The 13,334-nt window shown below is 53.3% G+C and overlaps 1 protein-coding gene across 6 annotated transcripts in view; it reads left to right on the top strand.

The window, feature by feature from the left end:
* AFAP1 (actin filament associated protein 1) overlaps positions 1-13,334 on the top strand; it is a 149,519-nt gene that overhangs the window by 23,461 nt on the left and 112,724 nt on the right. Inside the window, exon 1 of one of the 6 annotated variants that reach the window (XM_086705531.1) lies at positions 9,092-9,353. The exons of the other annotated variants lie outside the window; for them this stretch is intronic. The gene's annotated coding sequence lies outside the window, so the exon portion shown is untranslated. Of the gene's footprint in view, positions 1-9,091; positions 9,354-13,334 lie in introns of those variants that run through there. 6 annotated transcript variants of the gene reach the window in all.

Raw genomic sequence — 13,334 nt, 5'->3', positions numbered from 1 at the left:
CAGGATCCTGGCGTGATGGTCACTGTGGTTTTGTGGGACGTCACCCCGGGAGAGATTGGGTAAAGAGTACATGAGATCTCTCCGTATTTGCTGTTACGGTGGCATGTAAATCTACCATTATTCCAAAATAAAAAGTTGAATTATTGAAAAGATACTGGTTGCTAAGCATTTGATTTCATCATCCATGGGAAAACTCTTCTAGAGAATCTATGTATGGACTTTTTGGCCCTTTAAAAATTTTTTCATGTTCTTCTAAAAAATGTTATATGCACATTGCAAAGAAATCAAATAATGCAGAAATATACACAGATAAATGTTTTTTAAAAAATTACCCAAAACTCCCCCTTCACAAATTACCATAAACGTAAAGTTTTTAAATACACTATTTCCGTCCCCACACATTTAATTTGTTCTTTCCTTCTGGACACTATCAGGGCAGTGCTCGCCCTCATTCTGGCATCAGGAATCCAAAGCTTGGAGAGTTTGGGGGACTCGATCAGCGTCGGGTACCGAGATAGTGTCCAGAAGCAGAACCAGCCCCCGGGTGTTAATAGTGCCTCACCTGGGGCCTGCCCTGCCTCTGTCTTCTCCCTTGTCCCTCACCGTGGCCCTTTGGTCCACGTACATACCACCGTCACTCGGGGGCTTGTTGGAAGTCAAACTGTCGTGGCCCTCACCTTTGGACTCGGGACTTTTGCTCAGGTGACCCCCTGCATGCTCCTTGTGATGCCCTGGAGGACTGAAGGTGCCGTGCCTTCTGGACAACGTCGGAACAGTGGGCAGGGGGGGCCTGAACACTAGGAGATGCGAGCGACCTCAGCCGCTGCTTCTGCGGTTCCCGCCTAGTCCTCGCTTCCGTCGTGATTCACGGACTGACCATTTGTGCAGTTCGCCTCCCTTGTTGGCTTTGAGCTCGTGTTTAGCAGCGCCCTGCGGGGGCTGACGTGGCACCCGGCACATCCAGACGCTCGGATGCTTGTGGACGAGGTAGGCGAGTCTGTGAACCGAACACGGTTGTTGATGGCGTCCCGGTTTCTGTCCCTGCCTCCGGGACCCAGAGACCCACTACCTAATGGCCGTTTCCACCCCGGTCCATTTCCTTCCTTCCTCCTGTTGTCTCTTCCGCGGACATCCCCGAAGTGTGTAGCCTGTGCTGGACTCTGGAATCAAAGGTGGTGAAGTGGGTTCCTCACTTGGTCCTCGTGCTTCTCAAGTCAAATATTCCCTCATTTCTCCTCCGAGCTGCTTCTCCTGCCCTGGTTTTCCTTGGTTAGCGACGTCCGTCCTCGTCAGCCCTTTCCACTGGAAGCCTCCCCCTTCTCGCTCGCTCCCCTTGCCCCGTCCCGACGTCTAACTGGACTCCACGCGCATTGCTCGTCTGTGTGGTCCCCCCGTTTCAGCCCTGGCTTGGCACCTCGCCCGGCCGCGGCTGCACTGCCGCGGTAGCCAAGTTCACTCTCTCTCTGCCTCGTCAGAGAGCTCTCTGCACCCGTTCTGCACGTTGCTGTCAGAACCCACGCAGACCATGCTGCCCTGCGTAGCCTGCTCGGGTAAGCACATGCTTTCTGATGGAAATGCTGGGCTTGTCCCCGGCGTGGCGAGGGCTCTGGAGGACAGACCTGCTTTCTGCACTCCCGAGAGGAGGTGAGGGTCCCTGCCGGGACCGCGGGGGGATGCTGGCAACAGGATTGGTTCTGGAATCAAGAGACCTCGTGCCCCAGTTCCAATACTAGCTGGGCATCCTTGGGAAAGTCCCTGAGGGTCTGTGACGTTTGGTGACCTCATCTAAAAAGCGGGCACAATGAAACGCACTGAGCGTGTCACACGAGGTTACCGGGAGGCACCTGCGTGGTGCACGGTGGAGATGCTTTGCCGTCCAAACCTCACAGACGCGGGGACTGGCGCTGGGAGAGCAGCATTTTTGGAATTCTTGTGTGAAACTCTTTAAAGCATGTCTGCCTGGTGACCCCAGTGAGCACCTGTGTTGCACATCCTGTGTCATGGGCGGGGGGAACGTGTTCGGTTTTATGCCGAGTTAGAGATGCCCCACAGGACACCCCCTCCCCCCCCCCCACCCACACACACTGACCTAGAGAGAGAAGGCTCTTTCCTGCCTGTATTTGGTGGCATTGCCCGAATGCTTTAGGGACGGGAATGCGCAGCGAATTCTGGAGAGGAAAGCTGTCTTCCCTGCTGGCTACCCAGTCCTCACTCCTGGGAAGGACCTGCGGGGAGTCGCTCCGTGGTAGTGGCCAGAGCCTTTCCTAACCCATCTGCCCACAGAAGTGAGCAGTGGGACAAGCAGGAGATCTTCTAGAGACAGATGGGTGCATTAGCCCCGTGCATCTGTGGCCCTCCTGGCCTCGGAACGGCCCGCGACACTGGATAGCTATCTGGGGACCACTGGATAGCTGTCTGGGGACCGCTGGGCCAGCCGAGGGCGGGAAGCAGCCAGAGGAGGAAAGGGAGCCATCGCCCAGGGGGAAGGTTCCTAGCCTGCCTGTGATAGTGTTGGCCTCGTCTGTGGCGTGGCGACCGACAGCCAAGGGGTCGGTGATGGTTAGAGCCGAGGGGGCTCGCGGTAAACGGCAGCTGGGAGTCGGTGGGGTGTGCAGCGAAGAAGGTGCCCCGGGTGCCTGCGGAACGGATGAGCGATCGCTGGCGGTACCCCTTCTTTCTGATGGTGTCCCCTTGGCTGTCGTGTGTGCGCCCTGGCCACCTGGCCAGCTGATTGCTGCGTTCTCTGCTTGCACTTTTGATCCTCGGGAGAGGGAAAAGGTGCCTCGGGTACTTCGCTGGTGGACGGCAGAAAGCCCTTTTTTTTAGACCCTGGAGCCTGAACTAACTCCCGCATTGATGCTTTACCCTCTCATCAGCTGCTGGCCCGACCGTGACCGGGGAGAAGAGACTTACCTGCCGGGACACTGCTCGTTGTTCGGCAGTGGTACCAGGACAGGAGTCCCCGGCCCCCTGCCCCCCGGCTGAGCTCTGCCTCTCTCGTTTCCACTCTTGATCCAGTGGTGAACCCGCAGGGCAGCCGGGCACTCTTTCTGGGGGAGGGTGCACGTGGAGCGTGACAGCCGGCCACGCCCTGAGGTTCTCATTTCTGCAGCCTCTCGTGGCCCAGAGTGAGTCCCCTGGCTACTGACAGGGAGGCTAAAGGAAGTTGTTTGTATGTAAACTTACACAAGAGCATTTTTTCCACTGGCAGTTTATTTGGTTTGGACTGGAATACATCTCTGACATTAGAGTCTTTATCCTAAAGGCAGAGAAAACTGTAGACCCTTTTTTGGGGGGGTGGGGTGGGTGGTGAGCACTCTTACTCAGCCTGGGTCCCTCAGACTTAAGAGTTCCAGCGAGTGTTTGGGGAGCTGAGCCGAAGCACGCGAGAATCTGGGGCAGTGGTTCCCCACCCTGGCTGCGTCCGGGGCCGGGGCTCTGGGAAGAGCTGTGTGCTCCCTGAAATAGGCTGAAATAGGCTCTTCAGGCATGGAGCCTGGGCGGCTGTAGGTCTGGAAAGCTCCCCCCGGTAATCCCGATGGACAGTGAAGGTTGAGAACCAGTGTCAAGGTTGAGTGGGCGTTCCAGGTGGCACGAGTGTCCCCTGCTTTCCCCAGCTCAGACTGGCCTTGGGTGCTGTGGGCCGATTAGAGAATATTGTGCAAATAGATGCCACGTTCTGTGAACATCTGCCAGTGATTCTGTTTATTCCGGGGTCTACCCACCCCACTTTCCTTCACAGAATTACACCAGACTACTGGTTTGACTGGCACAAAATGATCTCGAGTGTGAAGTGCTCTGTGCTACTGATTGTCCTCGTCTGTTCCCGCTCCGTGCCACACAGCTTACAAACACCGCCATTCATGCGGGGGCCGAGGAGGCAGGCTGCCTGGGTTTTGCTAACTGTGTAATTTGGGGCAAGTTTTAAAACTTGTGTAGACCTCACTTTCTTCATCTATGAAATGGGATGACAGGAGCCCTTATCATCTCACAGGATTGTTCTGATGTTTAAATGCAAACATGTCTTGGGACACCTGGGTGGCTCAGTCGGTTGAGCATCTGACTTCAGCTCAGGTCATGATCTCACGGTCCGTGAGTTCGAGTCCCGCGTTGGGCTCTGTGCCGACAGCTCGGAGCCTGGAGCCTGCTTCCGATTCTGTGTCTCCCTCTCTCTCTGCCCCTCCCCCACTTGTGCTCTGTCACTCTCTCTCTCAAAAATAAGCAAACATTAAAAAAGACAAATCAATACAAACATGTCTGAAAAGCGTATAGCTTGGTACATCTTCCTAGCACATGGTAAGTGCTCAGTAATTTCCATGATCTTGTAATGGAAATATTCAGAGCTGATAAATTTGTCAAAGACAATTCATCCTTAGCTCTTGCAGTTCTAACTGGTAGGGTTAATTCACCACCTAAATGCCGGCCTCTAGAGTACCTTGAATTTCAAATGAGTGTAGCCACGGGAGTTCCTAATTGGAACATTGCCCCTAAATGCTGGTTTTAATCTGTATTCATGAGCAGTCCTGGAGCTTTACCTCTTTCTTTGGTTTCTTCTCCTGCACACTGCTCTGCGGTGACTTCTGGCACGGAAATCCCCATACAGCACCTCATCAGCGGCCCAAGGGACGTGGTCACGCCCTGTGGGACGCATGTGTTATCCGCGGACCGCCTAGTTAGGTGCATCCCTCGGCGGCCAGGGCTGGTTTTTCTCTACTTTCTCACCAAACCTAATCTTGTTTTCATCTGTTCCCCATTAGACTCCAAGCTCCACAGGAACAGGGACTCTGGCTCCTGTCACTGCCAGGTCATCTGCACTTGGCCGTGTCTAGCACATAGTAGGTGCTCACGAAATACTTTGCAAATGAAATCTAGGAGAACACAGGATAAATCCGCACGATAAGATTTAAGCCGTGTGGTATGAAACCTCATCAACAAAGCGTAGTGAATCGATTTTGTTAACGCGGGTTTAAAATGTTTGAGTAGCTGAGTTCATTATTACCGAGTGTTGCGTAGGCTGGGCATTGGGGATAGAAAGGTGATAACAGCTGATGCCTGCCCTCGCGGACGTGCGGTCTAGGGAGGCAGGTGGACGCGTGGCTGTGCTATATATACGGTAAGTATTACGATGAAGGGCGCGCTGTGGACCACAGGGCGGGTTTGTGCTTCATGAACACAGGCAGCAAGCAAGTCAAAATGCAGCTGAAATTACACGTTCAGTTGATGGGAAGTGCCTGTCTTTGAATGAATGAATAAATAAATACATAAATACATGAAAGGTGCTAAATAAACTCTTGAGTGGCCTTCGTGTGGATGGAGTGGCTTCCGCGTGGCCCTTGCTGTACCTTTCTCCCTCAGGAAAAGAGAAAGGCAGAGCAGTGCTGCTGCAGGGGCTCTGGAGCGGGGCCGGGCCAGGGGGTTCTGGCTTCGGCTCTGTCACTAGGCCAGGCTGTCCTGCAGGCAGCTTGCTGTGCTGTAGCAGGAGGGTTGGGCCGTTTGATGCGTGTGGCCTCTTTTAGTTCTGACCCCAGACTCATCGTCTCCAGCCGTCTTCCTTGGGAGTGAAGGAGTATGGCAGCCGGGGAGTTGTTTACCCACATTCACTGGGACCTCGCAGCCTGATTTGGGGGGAGAGCCCCGGGAGAAGTGTGGGTTGCCCATCTGGCGCCCAGCCGAGGGGGGCACGCAGGCGTGTTAACTTTCCGTGGTGTGAGTACAAGCTTCGGAAAGGTCAGAGCGCCACCGGGGTCAGCTGGAGAGAGGCAGAGGACAAGGTGCCACGGGTGACAGTGAGCGTGCTGGCAGCGGGGTTCTCTGGCTCTTCCGTGAATTCGTTTCTCAGGGACTCTGACGTCAGATGGTTTCTGTGGTTTAGGCCGCGAACATCTCGTATCGTCACACGACCCTTGAGTGCCCTTGGCGCTCTGCCATGGAAATGTATAGATGCCGGCTCCTGAGTCGAGCCGTAGACAGCGCCTTGGTTGCTTAGCCGTGCTGCGAGTTTGGATGACTTCAGGCCCATCCGGGAAAGATAAAATGTGGTCTTGCAGCGTCAGTTGGGCTCTCTCAGTCAGAGAGCTTTGTCATCCCTCAGCGGAGTGACACAACACGGGTCCTGAGCTGTCTGAGGCCCTCCAGCCCTGGACGCTGAGGTTGCCCAACGACACTGCCTATACTCCAGGGTTGGGAGAATGTGGGAGGAACGTGTGTTGCAAAACTCAGGGGATTTTTTACATTTATTTACTTTTGGGAGAGCGCAAGCAGGGGCGGTGCAGAGACAGGGGGACAGAGGATCTGAAGCGGGCTCTGTGCTGACGGGCTGACAGCAGCAAGCCCGACGTGGGTCCCGAAGTCCCCAACTGAGAGATCGTGAGCTGAGCCGAAGTCAGTTGCTCAACCGACTGAGCCACCCAGGAGCCTGGCAAAGCTCAGTTTTACATGGTTGTTGTTAATGGTGATAATGGCTTCTTACATTTGTGTTTCACTTCACGGTTCACAAACAAGTTTACAATCCATTGTCTCATTTCATCCTCTCTGCAGTTCTGTGAAAAAGGCAGGTCAGTTTTTACATGTCTTGTTTTTCCAGTGGTTTTATTGGTGGCTCCCAGAAGATCAGAGACTTAACCAAGGACTGTCCTGCACGGCATGGTGACCTTAGTTAACAATACTGTTTTGCATATTTGAAAGCTGCTAAGAGAGTAGATCTTGAAAGTTCTCATCCCGAGAAAAGGAAATTTTGTAACTGTGTGCGGTAAGAGATGTTAACTAGATCTACTGTGGCGGTTGCTCGTGACACATACAAATATCAGATCATTACGTCGTACCCCTGAAACTAACATAATGTAATATGTCAGTAGCACCTCAATTAAAAAAATAAAATAAATAAAGAAGAGTCTTAACCAAGGTCATGGACCGAGCTAGGGGCCCTGGTGGCCCTGTGCCTTCCTTGCTGTGCTACCAGGGCTCTGGGCTACGTAGTCTCCTAAAAACCCCTCGCCCATTTGGGGAGTTCTTGGGTGTTTCTGTTCCGTTTGGAGGCTTTTGGTTTCCCGTTCTCTGTTCCTTCCTCCGGATGCCTGGATGTTCCTGAAGCTCCCGGGTCGTGCCTGTGCTTGGGGGCCTTCCTCGCCGGCACGTGGTGTGTGTGTGCTAAGTCCTCTGGACGAGCCCTTGACTACAGGCGCCTCCCCTGTGCCTGCCCCCACACTTTCAGCTTGACCTCTTGTGCACCTCTGATCACTTCTTATAGAATAAGGGGTGTTCTGGGTGCACTGGGTTCTTTTTTTTTTTTTTTTTAAATTCAAGTTAGTTAGAGCCGAAGCTAAGCAATCAGCACGCTGCTTTAAAACTGTGATTGTGTAGCCTTCCCTCCCCCAGCGCGAGCTCCTCAAGGGTGTGGCCACACCGCGTCCCTCTGTGTTGTCACCGGGCAGCTGGGTTGGGTGTCTGGGGCATGGTCAGATTCAAGTGCCTAAATTCAAGTAAGGCCAGCAGAGGTGTGACATCTGGCAGATGACAAAGCCAAAGGAATTTTTACCTAAGATGTTCACAAAAGAATGTTTTAGAAGGTTGACCTGTTTCTTAGTGGGAGTTTAGTTTCGGCCCAGAGGGCAGCTGTGTGCCCAGAAGGCTTTGGGGTTTCGCTGTGTGACAGGTGAAGTTAATTGTAGTGTGACCATGTTATCCTTCTGTGGCTTCAGTAGACCTTTCTCCCAAATGGAACAGCTTTTTCTATGAAAGTCACCCTTCCTGTTGGAGACGTGTCCCAGGAGTGCTGGGCAAGGATCTCCTGTTGGTTTAAACCCAGAGGTTACCTGCCGAGAAGCGTACGCTCTGCTTTCGGCTCAAGGAGCAGAGCCCGGTTTCTGCCTCCATGAGCGAAGGGCAGCAAAGCATCCTCAAGGCCAGACGACAAGACGCTCGTCTGCGTCGTGGCCGTTCTCGAATGCTGTCTCAGGTGTCTGTGTTGGGATTTCCGTGAAGCTTTGGGAGCCGAGCAGGGATGTGCACATTACGGCGTTAACGGGCTCTGCTGGGGTCTGTTCCTCCCCGCTGACCGGCTTCTCGGAATTTGGGCAAGCCACACAGGGTCACCGAATGACCCTCCTTCTCCCTTATGCTTCTTTTGAAGGGTTTTTGCAACAGCCAGTAACGTAATACGGAAACATATGTAATTATTTTGGAAGCATGGTTAACTTAGTCACGCACTGAGCACTTGGCACCGTTCTAATACCGCCAGAATGTGGCATCTGAAAGTTACTTGGGAATGCTGCTGGAATAAAATTCACTAGGCTTGCCGAGGAGGAGAGAGGAGTATCTGGTCAGGGAGAATCTTGCTTGGCTTACCCACGTGCAGATTAGAGTCTCATTTACATCTTCTCAAAGGCCCTAAGATTCATATGAATTATTTTACGAAAGTGATCGCCACAATTCAAAATATTTTCTGTGGCTGGGCATGGTTCTGAGAAAGTCACAGACATTGATTGGTTCATTAAATTCTCATTACAGCCCCAAGAGGATTGTAATCCTGCTGTTTCGGTCCTTATCTTACAGCTAAGGAAACTGAGGCACAGGGAACGGAAGGAACTTGCCCGAGGTCACAAGGCTCTCGTGTGATAGTCCTGGGATTGCAGCCCGGGCCTCAGTCCCAGAGTCTTTTCTCTGAGCCCCCACTGGGGAGCTGCACCTGCCATGACCACACCTTCCGCACGATTTCTTCCTTGAGCGATCAGTACACCCTCTGAGCTCTGCCGAGCCACATCTGTCTTATTTACCGCCGTACTCCCTGGGCCGGACACATGTGTAATAGCCGACACATACGAGGCACTTGTGGAATGATTTTGTGACATCGAAGTGGTTTCTGACATTAATATCTTAACACGAAACAAAACTCTTGTACCTCTGTTTTCTCACCTGACCCTTACAGCTGTGCGGTAGGCAGTATTTTCCCTCCCCTTTTACACAAGAGAGTGTCACCCTGTGGATGGCATCTGGTCGAGTCATGGGTTGAGTTCCTGGTTACATAGCTCCCCCGCCGCCCCCAACTCCATACCTGGTTTTTTTTGTTTTTTGTTTTTTTTTTTTTAACTTTCAGATTCTTCTGAAATTCTTTCTTTGGTGAGGGTCATCAGAAGGAAGCACAGGTAAGAAATAAGATTTCATGATCTTCAAAATTCAGTGGCGTTAAAATAAGAAACTGTCTTGACAAGAACTGTCACGCTATCTGCTGGGGGTGCTTGGAACAGAGATCTTTGCGTTACAAACAAAACAGTGCCTGCCCGGAACCGTGCCAGAGGTGAACTCAGACTATCTGGCTTGTTCGATTGGGGGTAGAGCTGGAAAGCTTGAGGACACAGGTGAGTTTTCGTCCCGGCACTTCCCCCCCAGGACGCCCGTCCCACCGTGGTTCTTCTGCATCCTCTCCCACCCTGCTCTGCTCTCTCCCTCTAGCTAATGCCAGTGCCCTGGCGTGTGTCTTCTTATGGCCTGTGTGAATATCAGAATTCCCCTGTATGTAATCGGAAAATTGATACGTAGGCGAAATAAGCGAAACAGAGCTTTTAAAAGAGTGTAAGGCACCTTCTGGATCGTAAAGGAGATACATGTTCATAGTGGAATGTTTGGAAAGGAGAGGATACAGAAGAAAATAGTTCTCAGAAGCAGAAATCACCGCTATGGGCGTTTCGGCCTTGTGCAGAACAGCTGACGTCTGGGACTTCCTCGTCAGGACGGCGCCCACCACCGGGACTGGATAGGGCGGCTCACTGTGCTTGAGCGGTTTTGCGCAGACAGCGCGGTGCGCGTCTACACGCCCGCTTTCTTCCCGGGAGTCTGGAACCGGTAGGTGCCAGGCAGAGGGGGGCCCTGTGCCGCAGCCCCTGACGAAACTCCTGACGCTGGGTCTCTCGTGAACTTCCTCGTGGCGGCACTTCCCACGTGTGTCCTGTGTCCTGTGTCCCGTGTGACTCTGCTGCGAGGGAGACTGGAGGCTCGCACCTGCCATTCTTTGCGCCCGGTGCCTTTCCCTTTGCTGAGGGTACTTTGTGTCTTCTCGCCCTGACAGGTCTTAGCTCCGAGTACGCCTGTGTGCGGAGTCCCCTCGGGTCCTGCTGCCCGTCCTGGAGCCTGGGGTGGTCTTGGGGACCCTTGACCAAGGCCTGTTTCTTGTCTGTTTCCAAGCATAACAATATGGTATATTTTTTCATAAAACGGGTTTTATTTCTTTTTGAGATCTCTCATTTTCCCCACAACCACGAGTGAGCATTTTGTCATATGTCGTCAAATGTTCTTTCAAAACACGATCTGCACTCAAATCGTACCTTCAGCGTCTATGTGACGTGGGATGCTGGAGTCTTGCAGTTCACGTGCTGCTGCGGGTAGCGAGAGTCCTGGTTTGTAGTCAGGGTGCATCCCAGCGAAGGTTGTTCCTGGGGCGGGGTGAGAGAGGGCGCGGGGGTGTGTGTGACCTTGGCAGACACCGGTAAGCGTTCCTGAGGAAGGCGGTTTCCACCGGCCCAGGTGTCAGCCGCGCTCGAGAGTAGCCGTCCCACCAGCTCCTCTCCAGTGCTGAGTCTTAGCAGTGAAAGCAGTTTGTCAGTTGGATGAATACTAGACGGTATCCTTTTAATTTGCGTTTTCGACTATTTGTGAGGTTCCAGTGATTGATTTTCTTTTCTGACTTGCCTGTTGGTGTCTTTTGCCTAGAGAGTTTCTCGTCCCGTGCTCAGGTATCTTGTGACTATTCTGGGCCGGGGTAGTGACCTCCCAGGGAAAAGCCTGTATCCCCACTCCGCTGGATCCGCCGGGGCCTCTGGCGCGGTGCGTGCTTCAGGAGCGGGCTTGGCTTCCGGTGGGAGGCGTGACTTCTGATGCCCGTTAATGAGGTGCATCCTTAACCGAAGCCCCGATGTACGCACTGGGGTTGGCACTCACCACGGGAGAGAGCCAGCGGAGTCCTGCGGAAGACAGACCCAGCGGTGGCGGTTTCTGTGGGGGAGAGTGGCAGTGAGGGGGCCCTCTGTACATTGACCGCTTGCTGTAGCGGTACACACGTCTCCACCAGGATGCAGGCCTGTGTATTCCTCATGAAATCTACGGCTCAGAATGTGAAAGCCTTACCAAGCGAACTAATCCCCAGTGATTACGAAAGCCACTCGAGACGGTAGTGCGGACAGGAAGGCACGGAGGGGGACCGTGCTGGCTGCGGTGGCTGTGCGGAGGCAGACGTGGGGGGAGGATGTCAGGATCAGCAGGGCGAGGGGCAGGGGGGAAGCCGAGGAGGCAGCGGACTGCGATGCGGGTGTTCGGAGCCTCGGCCGGCCTGTGTGGTGTTCGGGAGCAGGGACTGCCCGACTGAGCGTCCCCTTTCGGACTGACGTCGTCAGGCCTCTTCCCCCCTTTCGGGGTTCAGGCTGCCGGGGGGAAGGGTGGGGCCAACCCCAGAGAGCTGGACCACGCTCCCTGCAGCACGTCTCTGCTCGAAGAGGAATCAAATATCACGTTTGTGTCTACCAGCAGCTGACCACGTGTGGGCACACAGTGCTGGGGGGACGCGGAGCTGATGGCCGGGATGTGCGTTTCGAAGCTGTGTTTGTGGGACAAGCCGAGTCTTTACTTTGATGGTTTATGTGAGGTGGTAGGGAAGGCGTGCCATGGATTGTGGTGGGTGCAGTCGCTAAAGCCCCCCAAGCCCCTCGGGCGATACAGCAGTGATGGATGGTCTCTCACTCGTGTGTGTGCAGCGTGCTTCTTTCTACACCCATGGAGGCGGCTCTGGGGGGATGTGTAACGTGGTCAGCACCGGCTGTCTCGGAGGAAGGGGTTGGGATTGGAGATTATAGTGGAGGGAGAATTTCACTGTTTTGTATGGATCCGAATCCGAATATTTGCTATGTGATTATTTCATGAGTCTTAGTTACATTTAAATTTTAACATTTGTAATGAAAGCAGTATGCCCTTTTGAAAATTGGGGAAAAAAGCACGAAATGATCTGTGACCACGGACAAATTATTTAATCTTTCTGTGCTTCAGTTTCCTCATCTGCAAGTTGGGGAATGAAATGGTACTGATTTTATAGGGTTGTAATAAGAGTTCAGTGAGACAAAACTCAAAGCCTGGCACCTCCTGAGTGCGTAATAAATTGCTTCAACATTCGAGGGGCACCTGGGTGGCTCAGTCGGTTAAGCGTCCGACTTTGGCTCAGGTCAAGATCTCATAATTCACAAGTTCGAGCCCCACGTCGGGCTCTGTGCTGACAGCTCTGAGCCTGGAGCTGCTTCGGATTCTGTGTCTCCATTCTCTCTGTTCCTACCCCACTTGCCCTCTGTCTGTCTCTCTCAAAAATAAATACACATCAGAAAAATAAAAAAATAAATAAATTCAACATTCGAGAAGAAAGAGAACGTGAATGGGTCATCTTGGCTTCCACTGTATCATTGTCTCTGGGCTGTGGTGGTAGTGGAAAGGGTCTGAATTCAGCCCCATGTAGAAATGTGATGGAAAAGAATTGCTTTGGGTATCAGGAGACTCTGGCCGTGGACGGGGCTCTCTCCTCGCGTGTGACCCCGTGTGTGATGGGAGCGGAGGCTTGTTCGTGTGGCTGGGGTCCCCGTGGCGGGGCTGCTGGGAGGGCCCCAGGACATGCAGCAAACACGCCAGCCGTGGCATTACGAGGAGGAGCAGGTGGACAAGGGAAGCAGAAGTTTCCAGAGAACACAGCGCCCCCTGCCCTGTGCGGAGAGAAGGTTCCTCCCCTGTTCCTTTCCACCTTAAAGGAGAACCAGCCGGTCCGGATCCACCCACCCAGCAGCCCCCGTGTGCTGTGTGCGCGTGTCGATTTGGCCCCTTGCCGTTTGCCGGATCACGGCGGTAGCCGTGGAAGGGCCAGCTTGCCTCGATTTGTGGGTCTGGGTGTTTGCGCTCTTTATAAACAGTCAGAAAAGGCGTGGAAGGCCGCGTGTGGCAAGCTGGCAGATCCAGCAAAACGCGGACGGTTCCGTTGGCACGGTTTGCTTGAGCACGGGCTCAACGCAGTCCCATAAACAGACACATTGGCCCGTATTTCAGAGCTTTTCTTAAAAAAAGGCGTTCCGCCGTCGGCCATATGGCTTACGGGTTTTCCTTGAAATGCGTGAGTTTGATGGTCAGACATCTGAAATCCGAAACCGTAACCATCTTAAAACAGTTTTATGCCCCCCCCCCCCGCCCCCTGTTTCCATTAAGAGAGGAATCGAGGGAGCACCGTGTCACTTTACATAGGCTTTTGTCAGTCTGTCCTATTCCCCGTTGACCTGTCATAACGTCAGCATCTGTGCGGGTGGGGCGGAGACCCTTTTCTC

This window comes from Puma concolor, chromosome B1 (assembly GCF_028749965.1).
Source record: "Puma concolor isolate L17-30 chromosome B1, mPumCon1.1.hap2, whole genome shotgun sequence".
Classification (NCBI taxonomy): Eukaryota; Metazoa; Chordata; class Mammalia; order Carnivora; family Felidae; genus Puma; species Puma concolor.
Note: the sequence above shows the minus strand (reverse complement) of the source record. Positions and strands in the feature narration are given on the sequence as shown.